Consider the following 13,449-nt stretch of genomic DNA (forward strand, 5'->3'; position numbering starts at 1 on the left):
ACCCTCCGTTAATCGTAGCTGCTGAAGAAATCTGCGCGATTTCGCAGTGACGCGCCTTCATTTTCGTGTGATACCTTACGCATTGCCTCGAAGTTGATTTAGTCGCGTGACCCAATCTAACCTAACTCGAGTCTTCTGTGGCAACTCCGCGCCTTTGCGGCAAATTTGAATTGGATCGGAATTATGTATTAAGATGCGAATCAACACCGGAAGTAAATGGACATCTAGAATCCAAACAGTTTCTGCTGCTTTACTGATTTCTCTTTCGATTTTCAATCAAGAGCGAAAATGTTACTTCTTAAAAGCGTATACCAACCCAATATCACCTATTACAGCTGTGGCCACGCTCGTGGCTTATCGATGGCTGATGTTGAATATCTTGGCTCGTTAGCTCACAATCAGCAACTTCAGCCGGTGCCATTCTTAAAAACTTTTGAGAGCCTTTTCTGAAATTACAACTTTTAGAAGTGGAGACTGTTCGTCCGTAGCTAACTAATAGTCAGTGCATTAGCCCCTTTTTTCATTCTCCCTCTCTCTCTTTCTTTCTTTCTTCTTATTCTTCTTCTTCTTCTTCTTCTTCTTCTTCTTCTTCTCAAGTGATAATCTAAGTTGAGCAGGGTGTCTGCCGTCAGTAGAAAGCGGAATATATCAGGAAATTGGATGTCATTAGGAATAATCAGAAAAACATATCATGGATCAGGAATTTACTTGCGCGTCAAGCATTTTTCAACTACGTGTAGTATAGCACATGCAGTTTTGCAAAAATGAAATATTTCATTCAATTTATAATGGTTTTTAACTGCAGACGAGTGTCAATCTACTCTCGCAAAAAATCAGGAAAATGGAAGATGGAATTTTAGTAGACGCCCTTGTAAGATTCACATAACGAACGAACGATTTTACTCAGAAGAAACTGCAAAAAGATTCACTTCAAAGAAGTGATATTTCGAGCACGATCAAAATACATAACCTGTCGTTACAAACCGTGACCGGATATTAAATTATCCACAAGCATGGTTGAATGGGCACACAGCAGTCAATTATTCCTGTGACATCGCAAAATCTGCCAGCGCGATATTTTTGCGTTTCAAATGGCGAGTTGGATTTTTGGCAGCTTTGAAAATTATTTTCTCAGCCAAAATCGTATTGAATGAAAAAAAAAATTGGTTTTAATCAATCGGTTTCCTGAATGTTATTAAATCGATTTCCACTGTATGTTCCTTTCGCTAAGCAGAACGTATCATTTTGACCTGAAGCATGATGTGTCCATTTTTAACCCTCCAATACTCCATATGAGAGTGGCACACCCCGAGATGACCACTCTCCCATCCACAGGACAAGTCCTTGTTTTTTCGAACCTAGCGCCGGGTGCTTCATCGACATGCTCGAGTTGACAACACTCGTGTCCCTATATAATACTTTAAAGGAATTTATGAGGTCTGAAAAGACGTCCGATGGAAGAGAACAATTTTCAAGGGAGGTCAAAATAGGAAAAGGTTTCATAAAAAAAGATTTGATCTAGCGCACACACCTAGATATAAATGACTTGAGGGTCATTAAACAATAAGGTCCAGTTACACGATCAAAGTGGGCCTCTCATTGGTCGCATCCTCACATCAGGTCTTTTTCCACCAATCAGAGCTTCAATTTGATGGCTCAATTTGACCGTGTACTTATAACTGGACCATTAATTGAATGTCGTGACTGATGAAGTTATCTGAGTTGGCTCGGAGCAGTGTTCGAAACTCACCTTTGAGTTTCAGGAGCCATGTGGCGCAGCAAGCTCGATTCTTAGGGGCCATTGAAGATTTTTTAGGGGCCAAATTCACTTTTTGCCTTTATCACACCGCATTTAGTGAACAGTTAGACGCAAGCTGTCTTAGTCACAGAACTTGTAGCTGTAACTTGGGGGAAATTTCGAAAAATCACCGTACAGAAAAATTAAGATTTTTTTTAGGGGCCACGTTGGCGCAGAGCCTTCATTCTTTAGGCGCATTTGGTGCGCTGGCGCCTGTGAGTTTCGAACACTGACTCGGAGACTTCAACGAAGAGGCAAGAAAGTAAGCTACAGTAGTTGGATAGGTTCATGTCGTGCAGGCACTTTCACCATTTCAATTCAAATTGGCCACACACGTTAAATGGAAAATTTGATAAAATTGTAAACTGCAATTTTTTCTTGAAACCCTCGACTTAGTGTAAGCAGCCCCCCCCCCCCTTCTTTGATGTAATATGAATATCAATATTCAAGTAGCCATCAGGTTATTCGATATCAGTCCAAAGCCGCGCTACAACTGAAAAAGCAAATCAATCTCCGAGCGTGGAACCATTTTTTAGTTGGGTGGTAGAAAAGATGGGACTTCCCGGTGATCAAGAACTACCAAGACTTTCGGTAATTTGTACTGACTTTTCTTCCTCAGTGTGGTATGTTGTTTTTCACACGTTTCACACATTTTCTAATGAGTAACTATTTTTGCGCTAAAATTGTAAATTCAATTCACGACTTTCAAAAAGTATCTATGTTTTCCCAATCTGGAAGTTACACTGAAAAAAAAAAACACATTTGATCTAGAGTTCAGACTCTTAAAAAAACATCGACAAGAAACAATACTCTTGATGCAATCAGATTTAAGCTTAAATAAAAAACTCAGCCCCTTAATTTGAGCGGATTTCCTTTTAATTTAAACTTAAATCTGATTGAATCAAGAGTCCTTTTTCTTGTCAATGTTTTCAAGAGTCTGGACTCTAGATCCAATGTGTTTTTTTTTTTTTCCAGTGTAGTGGAAATATATAATGTTCTTCGCTAGCCAATCTTGGGCGAGAAGAGAGATTGCTTTGCGTTATTCGACAGGAAGGGACCAAACCTCTCGCAGATAAAAGCAGGTGCAAACTGCAGCAAAGGAAATAAATAAAGCTCGGGTTAGAAGCGGAAGGGGACCGAGAGAATCGGAGTAAAAAAAGCATAAGTTGCATCCGGAATCGGCGAGAAGCCTCACTTTTCAGCGTTCCGCAGTCGAAGGCCTCCCGCCGAACGGATCGACTCCCAGGAACAGAACATGCATTCGCAGCGAGTGCAACCTCCACTGTCGCTATGCGAATATTTTTGCGCCATAACAATGCGTGAAAAGGGGGGAGGGGGTCGGAGTCCTGAACCCTACACAAAGACCAAGTGCACGTAATAAAGGAGGAAGAGGTGACAATTTGAAAAAAAAGAACAAAACAAAAAAGCAAAAACAAAAAATTCCGAAGTTTGATAGACAGCTTTCATTGTGTGCATCCGGCGAGAAAGGAACTGGTCCCCTATTGATAGGGGCCGATGGGAGAGGGGGAGGGGGGGTTGGTCTGCGGCAGAGGTGGTAGAGGGAGCCCAGCGTATGCGCTGAACAGAGAAGGCATGGCAAACTGAACTGGTTCCTTAAGTGGCTCTACCCGGGGCTTACACCCACGCAGTCTTCTAATACGTTCACATAACTTTTTCTGCGACGAGATAATGTAATTTTTCAATCTCCTTCGGCAACCCCTTCGTGCCTTCGAGCCCGTTGCACCCTTGTCTGCATCGGAACTCGAGTTTTGAGACGAGAAAAATGAGTGCTTGCAGTCTGTGACTCAATGCAGTTTGCAAACCCCCCTTCCTTCTCCCCCCGCTCCCCCGCTCCCCGTGCTCATTCATGAGTCGGGATTGGCGACTTGGAGTCTTTCAGCGCTGCGTTCGATCACCCCACTTGAAGCTGCATCTCCCGCTGCCCCTGCCCCTGCCCTCGCCGCTCCCGCTCCGGATCTTTTGAATTTAACGAACGTTCGAACTTTTAAAATCTCTCCGCGATACCCCTCGAAGCCAAGACCGTTAGATGCACTGTCGGGATGCATTTTTCAAAGCTCGCTTGCAAATATTTTCTCCGTTGCAGAGCGAATCGTTCCCCGGACGCTCGCTCTTCGCCAGGTGGCCCTTTCGTCCGCCTCGCAAAGTTGAGAATAAAAGTCGATCGCTTACCAGGCCTTGACGCTCACCCGTTCTCCTGCGAAATTACCACCGACTTTTCTATAGGAAATACAACTGGATTGCATTTTGCAAAAAGGAACCACTTGCATTGCAATGATGCTAAGATTGTGCAACTTCATCCTTTACAATAAAATTGCGGAAATTGTGAAAAACTATGAAATTTAGATGGTAATTTTTGTCTTAAATTCGTAGTTTTTAGCGAGTCAAATAGAAACTATCAATGGATAATCGGGTTTTTCCTCCAAGACAAAAGAAGTTGCACAATCTTAGCAACATTGCAATACTAGTGGTTCCTTTTTGCAAAATGCAATCCAACTATCTGTCAGGATTGTCACTTGGGCCATTGAATGCATGATCGTACACACATATCGCTGGTCAAAGTGTGAAACGACGTATCTCCATTCCGGTTTTTCAAAATTTCCGGTATTCTCTTATTTTTTCGAGGAAAAACGAGCCAACTCTATGGCTTAACATTTATTCAGAGGAGGTTTTCTGCTAGTAGAGATGAAACATCTAGGAAGTTTTCAAGAAATTATGTCGAATAGTTTTACAAAAAAAAAATTAAATATAACTGAAAGTCTGCAACCTCGTTAACGGAGAAACGTGGTTTCGCACTTAAGCCATTGATATTTCAGGCAGGAAAACGGGAAAACACTTACAAAACGATGGGAAGATCAGAAACTTTGGTATCGTTGTAATGGAGAATTTGCAGGTGTTTTGATGAATTCCGTGTTTCAATGGACGCTATCAAGTGAGTTGAACGCGAGGATACCCTATGGTCCATAAATTAAACAATTATTGGAGGAGATATGACAAAATGGTTTAATCTGCTGAAATACATGCGTTTAAATGGGAAATGCCGCCAGATGACGTCACTAGGCGGCGCATTTTCGCACTTTAAAATCTATTTTCATACTTTTTCCCATAGCCGACAAAATTATAAAAAATGCTGCAAAATCAGCTCTTTAGGCACTTTCAGATGAAGTAAAAAAAAATTTGCGTGCAAATTCTCCATTGTGGATGTTCTTTCAAAAAGTCACTTCCACTTGACCACTCCAAACGAATGAGGATTGAACAATACTACGAAAAAGATTTTATCGCTCTTAGTACCTTCAAGTTTTATGCAACGCATCAGTGATTTTAAAAATTGAATTAATTGTTCTCAAGCCATTTTTCCAAAAACCACCTCCTAACGCCACCGTGTGCCCTACTTCTAGCTCGTGTCTATTAAAAGCCGGGAAAATGCTGACAACGTGACTTTTTGCGCAACTCTGGGTCTAGTATGATACGCGGGAAAGACAAGGAAGCGCAGGTAGCAACTCTGAAAACGCTTCTTTGAGAAGTCTCGCCCAATATGATTCTCGTGAAATAATAAGAAAGTTTTAAAATATTCAGCCCTGTATGGCGTGGGCTTCAAATCAATCTTTCACAGGCATCTGAGCTTTGATTGGACCATATTTTCCAATAAGGAACTACTATTTTTGATTAATCCATTGAAGCACCTATCTGTATAAGAATACTAATTTCACATATCCACGGTGAAACTCCCAAACCACGTATCTCAGATTGCGAAGTTGCAGACTTTCTGTTCTATTTTATTTTTTAACTGGAATTCTACTCAATGTAAATTCTGTAAAAAATCTCGTAATTCTTCCTCTCTGTGGGAGGAAAATTATATGAAGACTACAAAGAATCATGCTCATTTCCTCTCCTTCAATCAAATAGGCGTAATGGAGAATTCGCACACAAAAATTGTATTGCTTCATCTGAGAGTGCCTAATGAGCTAAGTTCGCAGTATTTTTCATGATCTTTTTCTGACATGCGAAAGTGGAGAAAAATAGATTTAAAAGTGGAAAAATGTGCCGCCCTATGACATCATCAGGCGGCATTTTCCATCTAAACACAAGTATCTTAGCAGATTAGGTTATTTCGTCATATTTTCTCGAATAATTTTCCAATTTAGAAACCAAGGATATCCTCGTGCTCAGTTTTCCTTGCAGTATCATTTTAAACATGAAATTCACAAAATTTAAGACGTCTGCAAATTATCTATTCTGCTAAAAAGGACTATGTATTATGTACATAGGTTTGTGTACGACATGGCTCCTTTTAGCATAAACAAGCCCCAATAAAGTGGGATCGGAGATTTTTAAATACTGCAGAGGAGATACATGTATTAGGAGTTTCACCGCCAATGTATGTTATACTAGTGATGTGCCAGAAATGGTTGTTCCTTATTAATTGCATCATGTAGTTCAACTTACTTTGCGAGAGTACGTATAGACGGACGCACGCCGCACAGAGGATCGATTGAATTAGAGAGGTTGGACATGAAAGTTTTGACTAAATTGCAAATTTTGATGTCTTTTTTTTGCCATATTTTAAATTCCAAGGGGTACTTCGAGAAGAATATTTCACTAGGAAACCAATAGAACCACTTTGAAAACCTCAAAGTTTTGTATAAACGGAGTTAAAAGCTTTTAAAGTTTCCAAATGATGTCCGACGTCTCCCATTGACTCGATCCACCGTGCGCCGTGCCGTCGCTGCAAAACGTATTCACAAAAATCCTCGTAGCTCGCGATGTGATCGTCTCCGTGTTGACCATGATTCTTGGAATCAAATGAAATGTCGTTTGGGCACAGCTAAGAAAAAAAATAAAAATAAAGGATATCGATTTTAAAACTCTAGCTGAAAACGGAGCTTTTAAGCCACGCAATTACTATAATCAGAAACTTAAAATATAAGGCAAAAACAATAACGCGATGCATAATCAGCTTGAGAGAAGGGAGCTAGTGGGCAAAATACGATAATTTTTCAAAATTATGTAATTTTTTCCGACTCATCTCGACTGCAGAGATTTCGAACCGAATCGAGCGATTCAGCCCAACCAAGAGTTTACAAGCGAGAGGAAAACCTCCTACGTCCTAAAAACCAATGTTTTCGCTTGTTTCATCGTGAAACTGTTCCTTAATGTCGGAAATTGATTCTCTATACGCGTTTGCCGAGGTGTTTTTTTTTTAAAAAAAATTGATAAAATCGTTTAAATACCAGTCGAGATTATGCCTGTAGAGTTTCTAGTGGCATGTGGGGGCACACAAATTATTTGTATCTATAGAAACTGAAATAAGGGTTGCAAGGGTCAGGGAAACCTTTGAAAAGTTAAGGAATTTGAAAACAACCTGAAAAGGTAGGGAATTTTGCTTTGAGAAAATAAACACACACACATTAACCCCTAGCTTTTTTATCAGTAAGAAATCAGGGGGAAGTCAGAGAATTTTAGCGCTAGTGGTCAGGGAATTTTTCCAAAAAGTCAGGCAATTTCGAAATTGGATTTTTAACTGCGACCCTTGAATTACATACGTTAAAGTACTACTGAATGTTAATTTAAACAATCAGAAGGAGCGCGCTCTCGCTGATTTCTATCGTATTTTAAAAGTACGATCGAACACTGGAAAAAAAAAAAAAAAACACATTGGATCTAGAGTCCAGACTCTCGAAAACATTGACAAGAAAAAGGACTCTAGATTCAATCAGATTTAAGCTTAAATCAAAAGGAAATCCACTCAAATTAAGAGGCTTGGTTCTTGATTTAAGTTTAAATCTAACTGAATCAAGAGTACTTTTTCTTGTCGATGTTTTTAAGAGTCTGGACTCTAGATCCAATGTGTTTTTTCCCCCAGTGAATTGGTAGAACAAGTATGAATTAAAAGTAATTTCTTACAAAACTGAAGAACGAACCTCAATTTTCTTCAATTTTTTTTACCCTTCGCTAGGTTTATAAGTGATGATTCTCAGAGCTTCCGCTCAAGAGCTAAAACATCCATTGCGCGCCGCTAGCGCACGTCAACGTTGCCAAGTTTCATTAATTTTTTGTCGCAACGAGTTTGTCGAGTGGCGTCGTACTGAATCCGCGGTTTGCGCTTCAGTTCAATCTGGAGGGATCTACGTATTATTATTAATGCCTATCTGCTCTTGATTAGTTTATTCTGCCCTTTCTCCCAGTTTTTCCTATTCAAGCATGGAATAAGTTACAATATCTCCAGACAGCACGTGAATTGTCGCATTCGTGTCAGTTATAACTTTCAACTTCATACATACAATTGCGGTACTTCGAAGTTTGCATTGTTGTTTTTACATTAACCTTCAGCTTTTATATCAGTTAAAAATCACGGGAATTTTAGCGCTTGTGGTCAGGGAATTTTCCCAGAAAGTCGGAAAGTCAGGGAATTTTGAAATTGGATCATTAACTGCGACCCTGAAATTGCATACGTTTAAGTACTACTGAACGTTAAGGGGGTACGTACGAGGGTTAGGTCAATTTGTAAAGTTCTAAAACAACCAGAAGGAGCGCTCTCGCTGGTTTCTATCGTATTTTAAGAGCACGATCAAATCGATAGAACAAGTGTGAATTAAAAGTAATTATACTTAGAAAACTGAAGAATGAACCTCAATTTTCTTCAATTTTTTTGTTTTACCCTTCGCCGGGTTTCTAAGTGATGTGTCAATACGCCACTATTCCGCAATACTGTTAGTTTTGATTTTGGAAAACTGATGTTTTTAGTTCACCCTGGGGGACCGAGGCTCCTCAGTGAAAAATAAAATGAAATTAAACGGAATTCCCACTATAAAACGAAAATTCAATATTTTTTTAAGGCGGGATGAAATTTATAAAACCGGACAAGTTCGGCAACGCTGTGTTTTGTTTCCGACGCTGAACAAAGCCTGTATGGCTATGCTTTTGTGCCGTTCTCATTGATATTCAATTCAGAATAGCCGGCCTCTGCCACTATTCATATTATTTGATTTTATTTATCTCAAACGTATTTTAATAATCGAACTATCATACTCGCACGCAAAAGAGGGGGTTCTCGCGAAATGACAGAGGGAGAGAATCGGTTGACACTGAGGTCCATCGCTATTTTCCTCCTACTCTCATCCGTCTTCAATAGAATGGGCCTCTTGCAAACTGCAGCTAGAGCATAAAGAAGAGTTATTTTTTGTTGAAAATGGCTCAAAAATCACGATAAACGCATCGGAAAAGTGTGAAATACACTCCTAACTTCACAATCTGCGTCAGAACTATGCTTTTTTTAAGATTGTAGCTTTAAAAACGATACTACTGTACAGGTACAACACATACAGGTGAACATTTTGTAAGAGGAGTCATCCATTCCTATCATTGCGAACGAGGATGCTACGCAATATTCAACATGGCCGCCAAAACAAACGTGACGAGACGGAATCTTATCAACCGGCGTGTATAAATTTTTACATTTTCCTTGCGTTGATGAAGACCAAGATGCTTTCTCACAATTTACGGGCGGACGCGTCAGCCTTGTTGAATATTGCGTAGCATCCTCGTGCGCAAGGGTTGGATGGAACGACTTCTCTTACGGAACGTTGACCTGTGCCGCAGCGTCGTTTTTGAATCGGGACGCTTAAACTACGCATATCTCTCACGCAGATTGTGAAGTTAGAAGTGTATTTCAGGCTTACCCGACGCATTCATCGTGATTTTTGAGCCATTTGCTGTAAGAACCAACTCTTCTTTTTACCCTAGCAGAAGTTTGCACCAGACCCATTGCCACAGACTCGGCCATTAATGATAAATGCATCTCGTTACTTTAAAAAAAACATTTTTTTAGAATAAAAATAAGTAAGTAAATGTGGAAAATACTCCGTTGAAGTTGATGAACTTTCGTATCGCAAGCGCCGAGTTGGGTAATCGCTCATCTTCGGGATTGTTTTTACAATTTCAGTATCAAAAACACTTGAAATGGTCTGGAGCCTTTCGTCACTTTATGGCCGGAGTAGCACAAGCCTTGTTTTTAATCGACATTGAGTCATGGATGCTTTTGAATTAATACGATGCATTTACATACGAAAATAATATATATATATTTTTTTTAGATTAAAAATTAATAAATATGGAAAATAATCCGTTTTTGTGGAGCTCCCGTATCACAAGCTCCAAGGGTCCTCAGAATGACCCAAGATCGCGGTATCACCAGCGCCAATTTTCGAAGAAAAAAATGTTTTTTTAAAAGAAATTGTATTAAAATTCAAGGCAAGAAGTTGTGCTGGATCAGTATCCCAAGTTTCAAGCCGGAACTCCGTCTTATCCGATCGCAAATCAGTTTTTTGTGTCTCCTGAAAAGTTGATAAAGTGGCGCTTGTGATACTTTGGTCGGAAGGTGACGATATGTTAATCCGGTCAGCAATAACTTAAACCTAATGTCAGCATCTTGAACCGTTACATCATGGCGGCCGGTTAAAGTTGAAAATGGAGAAAGATTGTATCTCGGCAACCGCAGTGAACGGATTTGCTTCAAACTTAGTGTTCGTGAGTTTTTTCAGAACGCTGGACACGCATTCCATTTTAAGTTTTTCGTAATACCCAGTCGTATTCATGATGGCAGCCTTTGATTGGCGGGAACCCTGTTTTTCCGATTTTCTAATAGATTTTTCTCAAACTTACTGTTCTTGAGTTTCGTTGGGGGTCACTGAACATTAATTTGACTCATTTTCACAGAATATTCAATCGTTTCGAGTATTCAATCGAAATGACAACTTTTTATAAAAATCCGATTTTCTGTAACTCCGAAGATATTACCTTTAAAAAGACTGAGTATTTTGAAAAATCAACACCGAAAGCGTGCTCAGCGGGCCAAAAAATCCTCGACGCCGAGTCGGAAGCAAATTCATTGGGAACCAGAAAAATGAATCCCGCTGTATCCCGCTATTTGATAGCGATCATCTTAAAAAGGGTCGCTATTTTGAAAAATAAGTACCAATTTCGGATATATTGCCTTCGAAAATCCCAGATATACCACCAAGAATGAAGCAAATATGTTAATAGATTGCCCTGGTGTTTCTTTTCCGTCATTTTATAATGGTTTAAAAATGGACCTCAACTTTGCACCGAAAAGTTTCGTTTTATGCCCTTCCCACAATGTATAGCAAAGTTTGGGTGGACGAAAAAAAAAAACAAGAAGGAAGGTTCGTGCTCCCTCCCAAGGGGGGTCTTCCCGAACTTTTGAAGGACTAAAAATTAGTTCCTTTTGACTTAAGATCATTCCGAAAGGATCGAAGATAGGTCGATATACTCGATAAATCGATGTATTCATTTTAAAAGCGTGTCTTTTTGGAAAAAGACAGTTGATAAATGTGCGTTCGTAATCCATTTGTCGAGAAAAAAACCCTGCTCTACTCGTTTCCGGTGAAAGTAATCTAGGATAATCCGCCTAAGGGTTTACAAGTGGGAGGAAAACCCCTTACCCTAAAAAGCATTGTTTTTGCTTAATTTATAGTAAAAACTGTCACGTCCCTTAACGCCAGAAATCGATTCTCTGAGTGTTGGCTGAGCCTTAAAAAAATCGATAAAATCATTTAAATACCAGTTGCAATTATGTTAGTAACGTCTGTAAGGGTATGCGAGGGCACAACCATCATTGACATATAAGAACTAAGTGAAGGTTTGCAAGGGTCAGGGAAAACCTTGAAAAGTTAAGGAATTTGAAAATAACCTGGAAAGTCACACCGGAAAAAAGTCGCTTAGATCTCGAGTCCAAACTCTCAAAAACATTGACAAGAAAAAATACTCTTGATTCAATCGGACTTCGCGCTTGGATCAAAAGAAAATCTGCCTAAATCTAGAGGCTCGGTTCTTCGATTCAAGGAAAAATCGAACTGAATCGAGAGTATTTTTTCTTGTCAATGTTACTAAGAGTCTGGACTCTAGATCCGAGCGACTTTTTTTCCAGTGCAGGGACTTCAACTCCTAGAAAAGGACATTCTCAGGGCTCCAGTTCAATTGGATATTTAGAGTTTCTTTCGATTGTTTTCAAAAGTGGAAGTTACTAAAAGTATAACAAGAAAATGCAGTGTTGGGATTTCTTTCTTGGTGAAATATGTCAACTCCAGATGAGAAGGGAAAAAATCCTCCACCTAGTTATGGACTCGGTCAGTTGCGAGAGAGGATTTTGATCGGGAGGCGGCGTGGCAACGCAGTGCAAAACTGGATGGATGTTCTGTAACAGTCACTTGTTGATGCCTGATGCGGATCTCCTTGGTCTTGCGCTGCGTCCTCGGTCCACGGCGGGGTCGCCGGGTATCTGTTTTTGCCCGGCGAAGGAGGGTGGGGGCGCGCTGAAAGACGGGTCAAGGAGGGCAGCCAGGAGGAGCCGGACGGGTTTGCGTGGGAGTATCCGCGCAAGGTTCGCGGAGGTGGATAGGTGTTAAGGGATGGACATTAAGGTGCCCGCGGGTTGGGAGGGTCAATCCCGAGGGTGCCGAGCCAAGAGCACCGAGCAAGTAGGCGCGGGGAAAATATTGGTTTTTTTTTTTTCCGCCCTCCGCGCCCGATCATAATTCATATCCCTCTTTGCATCGTCTCCCGTACACCGGCTTCCGTGATGTGCCCTGTCAGTAGATGAAAACAATAGGTCGCATCGCCGAGCTGTGGGCTTTCAGAGCCAGAGGGTTTCCTTGTTGGAAGACCGCACGGAGCTGTTTTGCGTCTTTGTTCATAGCCCGGGCCTTCATTTCAGCCCACTGCGCTAGAAGAATAAGTAACCGGGGATTCGCGGAGGAAAACGTCGAAATTATGACCTGAATTCAGAGAAAAATACGGACCTTACCGTGATTGTGGACATCCACGTAGATTTTAGACGCTATGTTAAGGTGATTGGTCAAGCTCAAAAGAAGTGTTCGAACTGGCATGCGATATATCGCATCTTTTAGGTCGAAAATCTCGGCAGATTTTGAATTGTCAGCAAAAAAAAAGGACGATAGCCCCTGCGCATGAGCCTCAAGAATCATTCTAAACACAAAAATCGGCCAAATTTAGAGAAACGAAAGCAGGACAGTGTTTGGAAAAAAACATCGCATTCGATTCAGTTATCGATTTCTGTATCAAATGCGAGGTTTTTTCCCAAACACTATCCTGCTTTCATTTCTCTGAATTTTGCCGATTTTTGGGTTTAGAATGATTCTTTAGGCTCATGCGCAGGGGCTATCGTCCTTTCTTTTGCTGAAAATTCAAAATCTGCCGAGATTTTTGACCTACAAGATGCTATATATCGCATGTCAGTTCGACCACTTCTTTTGAGCTTGACGAATCACCAAGCCCTGTTAAATCTTCTAAAATATTGGCTGCCATTGACGTCATCTCAACATTGCTGATCGATTTGTTATGATGTCAGCAATGAATGCAAAAAGTAAAAATTCAAAAGAGCTTCGCGCCTGCTCAACGCGCCTCTCCCAACCTTTGATGAGTTGTTGGAATTTGTTTAGCAGCCTTTTTGGAAATTAGGCGAATCCATCACCTTTTACAACGAGGAACTATTAAATATTTCTGGCTCATCTATGAAACCACGTACCTGCAAATGAAAACTGATGGCCAATTCAGGATTATTTTAGAGTGTGTTGTCGTTACGAAGAGCCGAAAAA

At 40.5% G+C, this 13,449-nt stretch overlaps 1 protein-coding gene across 1 annotated transcript in view; it reads left to right on the forward strand.

The window, feature by feature from the left end:
- LOC109034569 (uncharacterized) overlaps nucleotides 1-13,449 on the forward strand; it is a 48,777-nt gene that overhangs the window by 26,511 nt on the left and 8,817 nt on the right. The window lies entirely within an intron of this gene.

Source organism: Bemisia tabaci, chromosome 1, assembly GCF_918797505.1.
Source record: "Bemisia tabaci chromosome 1, PGI_BMITA_v3".
In the NCBI taxonomy this organism is placed as follows: domain Eukaryota; kingdom Metazoa; phylum Arthropoda; class Insecta; order Hemiptera; family Aleyrodidae; genus Bemisia; species Bemisia tabaci.